Source organism: Arachis stenosperma, chromosome 2 (assembly GCF_014773155.1).
Source record: "Arachis stenosperma cultivar V10309 chromosome 2, arast.V10309.gnm1.PFL2, whole genome shotgun sequence".
In the NCBI taxonomy this organism is placed as follows: domain Eukaryota; kingdom Viridiplantae; phylum Streptophyta; class Magnoliopsida; order Fabales; family Fabaceae; genus Arachis; species Arachis stenosperma.
Genome location: NC_080378.1, coordinates 21,703,954 through 21,708,837, shown reverse-complemented (window position 1 = coordinate 21,708,837; position 4,884 = coordinate 21,703,954). Strand labels below are relative to the sequence as shown.

The 4,884-nt window shown below is 35.0% G+C and overlaps 1 pseudogene; it reads right to left on the bottom strand.

The window, feature by feature from the left end:
* Positions 1–201: 201 nt before the first annotated feature.
* LOC130961653 (uncharacterized) lies at positions 202–4,616 on the bottom strand (annotated as a pseudogene).
* Positions 4,617–4,884: the final 268 nt, after the last annotated feature.

The following is a 4,884-nucleotide window of genomic DNA, read 5'->3' as shown; positions in this document are numbered from 1 at the left end:
GCTCGATAAGTTTCCAATTGAAAAGCACGTAGGACTACTACATCAGTACACACAAATGGCACGCAGTATATATAACACGTAAAACTCACCCAATCTCTATAAAGAGCTTCAGATAAATTCCTTTTTCCAGTTTATTTATTACCAAGCACTCAATTGAAATGTATGTTACCCTAAATAGTGAGGTAGATAGAATTTTTACCTGACCAGGTCCAAGTTTAGCTAATATAATATCCAAATATTTGGGACCAATTGGATTGCTCGAAATTTCGGGAATCGATTCTTGACTGCAAGTAAAAGATGTAAATGTCTTCGGTTTTGAACTTGCACTTAGTTTGGCATCTTCAGCTATAAGCTCACTCCCATTAGGTAACCACTTTAGTTGATCTGATCTCACTGCATTTTGCAACATCATCAAACAAGAAAGATTGCTAATATGATTAAAGTTAAAATAGCCAAATAAAATTAAATGCAACATTTGAATATCAAGCAAGAGCCAGACTCATTTACCGGTCATACGTGGCTGTCCTTTATGGCAAGCAACATGTAGTTTGAAGACAATGGTATTCTTTTCATTCCTATTATCCCCAGCATTATCTATTCACAACAAAAAAAACGAGACAAATTCAAGTCTGCCATACAAGAAAGATATTTACGTAATCAGAAACAAATTAGGTGACAACATAGAAATCAGACCTGGATATTCAAATAGCCTGGGATCAGCACTGATTGGTATGAGGCCTAATCTATGGGATAGAACTTCATCTTGTATAAGTGATGTATTGTTTGCAATGTAAACTCTTTCAATAGCCATTGTTGGTACCTAAATTTATAACAATCACGTCAGAATTTGATAATCTCCATCAAACTATTAATCGCAAAACATAAAATTAGAGAGAAAGAAACTATGAAAGGCCAACATATCAAGGTGAAAATAACACTGCCAGAAGATGTTATACACTCCCAGGGGTAATTCTGGTCCACTGTTTATCAAAGAAATTTTTGTTTGGCTAAAGCATCAAAGCAAAGTAACATCCTTGTTTTTGACATCATCAACCGAAAAAAAAAAGACAAACAATAGCCAGTTGGAATTCATCCTTTAACTCTTTGAACGTAATATTTGGCTATGAGATTGTGAAAAAAATTAAATAAATACTTTTTGTATTAGAAAAAGAAATTTCATTGAGGAGAAAGCATAAATATGAGGATACGAAATCCACAAATAAATATGAGAAAGTTAGCTAAGACCTACATGGGTACACTATGTAACAATGGATGCAAATCCCTCTTAATATCGGCTAGAGAGGAACATCAAAGGCATTAAAAAAAGAATCATTAAGGAACCTTTTATTCCAACCAAATGTACCAAAGCACTTCAAAATGGACTATAAATGATGCAATATTTAAGATAAACAAGTCTGACATACTGATTATAAATATTGAGGAAAGTATTAAATAAACATTTCACCTCTGATATAAGGATTCTTCGAAATGCATTAGCAAGTGAAGGATCAATACCAATCATATCAAACTCTATGTCATCATCTGTGAGCCGCTTCACTTCAACTTTGAAGTTTTGATTGAAATTATCTAACCGCAAGCTATTATCAACACCTAATGCTGCATAAGCACCAGAATACTGTATGGTATCTGTCTACAAACATCAACATAGGAAAACATAAATAGCAAGCAACCGATAAAAAAGAAAAAGAAAAGAAAATTTAGAACCAGCATATACTTATTACTTAATCACTCAAAAAGTGAAATAAGCTGAAAAAAAAACTACAAGTTTTCATTGAAACTCATTAACTCCTATCATACAAACACAGAACACAAATACCAAAATAACAAACTGGATTTGAGAGAACCATAAGGAAAAAACAGACTAAAATAAAAAATGAACATAGAGATAGCAAGGTTTTACATGCTGAGGAGCATCGTTGTTGCAGAGGACCCGGGTCATGAGAAGCTCAAGATGTGGAGGGAGATTTGTTGGCACACTTTCCAAGCTCATTATGTAATCAAGCACTCCATTTTCATGCTTCATTTCTTTATTCTGATTCTCTTGTTCTTCCATCTCGGACATTGACTCGTCTTCGGATGATGACGACATTACTGAAACTAAATAAATTTATAACTGCAACACATCAAAGTTCATCCACAATAAACACCAGTATCATAACAAGTATCAACGATTCAACATGCAAGATGGCACGTTATCAAGAGCTATTTGGATAAACACACGTAACATCATTCTGTATCTATAAATGACATATACAAATGTTCGAAAACAAGAAATCGTACACTGTCAGAACCATTCATCATCATAATCGCCTCCATAGTCTAAGTAAAAGTAAAACAGAACATGCAGTTAACATCGTCAAATCCTAATTAAACTTAATCACCAGTGAACAGCCAACACAAACAGGAAGAAGAAGAAGAAACCCAAATAAGGAAAAATAGTAAACAGAGGACGAGATTCTAAAAGGGAAAAGCAAGCAGAGTCAGAGAGCGGAAATGAAGAGAGAAGAACCTATAGGTGCTGTTAAGTCACCGATGGACTATGCTCCGCCGCCGGAATTCATGCTACCGGTGAGAAAGCCGATTGAGAGAGTAGGAGAAAGAAGAGAAAGCACCCTTGTCGTGTCAGTTATGGTGTTTTGCAACTCATGCTGTGGTATTAGGGTTCTTGTAGGGTTTTTGAAGAAAACATCTAGTTTTTTTAATTATATTTTTTATTTTAAAACACAAATATTTGAAAATATTTTTTCTTTTCTTGTTTGTTAAAATATCTTTTTCAGTGATATTTTTTAAGGACTAAACAAATAATCAAGGTTGCGAAAATCGGACCGGTCAATAAACAGGTAAAATCATAGGTTTAATAATTTATTGGTCCGACCAGGTTTCAACTGGTTTAATTAAATATTAAATAAAATTATTAAAAAATTTATATATAATTTTAAATATATAAATTTAATAATTCCTAACTTAATAAAATTTAAAATTTTACAATTTTATGTAATAAATTATTCATAATTTAATATTAAAAATTCACAACTACTTTAAACATCAAAATTCATAATTAAAAACAACCAAAACACACATAGTGGGCAAAAAATTAAAAAAATATTTCAAAAGTAACTTAGAGAGTACTATAAAAAAATCGGAGGAAAAAATTCAGTATATATTTTCCCATTTTTTAAAAAAATCTTTAGACAAAATAATTTTCTAAAATCACTACGCAAAGAAATCACAAAACACTATATAAATAAAATCAATAAATCATGAAAACAGTCACCAATGTAAGCATAACTAAGTCACAAAAACAGTAAAACACAAACACAAACACAAAACAGCAGCAATCGAGTCTCCAGCAGCACATCATTATGCAAAAAAAACACAAAATCCTACATAACTGAAATCAATAAATCTTGAAGACAGTCACCATCTAGGCATAATTAAGTCACAAAACAGCAGCAATTCAATCTCCAGCAGCACATCACTATGCAAAGAAATCACAAAATCCTACATAACTGAAATAAATAATCATGAAGACAGTCACCATCAAAGCATAATTAAATCACAAAACAGTAAAACAATCACAAACACACACAAAACAGCAGCAATTCAATTTCCAACAGCACATCACTACTCAAAGAAATCACAAAACACAAAACATCAGCACAACAACAGCACAGCAGAACATATGCTGAATTAACTAACTTAACAATCTAGGCACAATTAAGCCCAAAGCATAGGTTTAATTAACTTAATTAAACACAAAAAAGCTCTGCAGTGAACAGCAGAGAGCCAAAAAACACAGCACAGCAGCGAAGAAGACACAAACCAGAGTACAACACAGCATAGCAGTAGTGAGCAGTGCCATTCAATAATTAATATAATTTGATAATTTCTGAACTAAAAAACAAACACGAACAGCAGACACTAGTAGTGAGCTATGTGATACAACAAGAGTATTAAGCACCAACTTAAATTTATGATCAAGAAACTTTACCAAAATTTAACAACAAAAAATAAATAAAAGAATGAACAAACCAGTAACAATTTATCGGTATCAATTTATCATCAATCAGTAATCCAGTAACAGTTAATCAACCCAAAACAAACAAGAACAAGCCAGTTAATCAACCCAGAACAAACAAGAACAAGCCAGTAAATCAATTCAGAACAAAGAAGAACAAGCCAACAGTTAATCAACCCAGAACAAACAAGAACAAGCCAGTAACAGATTTAAAATTTATTATCAAGCAGTGAGCAAAGCCAATCAACCAAGAAAAAGCACCGAGCACTGACGGAGCATCCGAGCACTACCGTCGGCGAGGGCAGTGACCAGAGATTTGAGGGAGAGCCACAGACGACGGGAAGCTGGCGACGAACACTGGCGAGCTGGCGACGGACGACGGGGAGCTGGCGACGAACACGACCGAGGGACGACGGCGGAGCAGGACCTAGAGACGCTGGCGTTGGGGGAATGGAGGATTGGCGAACGACCGCGTCGAACCAGGCGGCGACGGTGAGCAATGGCGGCGCGATGGAGGCTAGGGTTGTGCTTTGGGGAGAAATAATGAGAGTATAGATGAGACTGAGGAATGGGGCTCGAAAAGGGGGGGGAGGGGGGCAAGGGCTTAAGTAGACTGAGGACAAGAACGGGCACTTCTATTTTAAACAAAACGCAAAAACGACGCCGTTTTCATAAAAACCGGCCGAGTCCCATTTCGATTCGACCGGCCAGTTTCTGACCGGTTCAACAACTTTAAAATGATTTTTAAAATAATAGCTTTTTTTATAGTTGTCAGAGCCGAACCAGTAATCGAACCGGTCAAGTTACTAGATTACTGGATTATTGGTTCAACCGGTAGATTACTG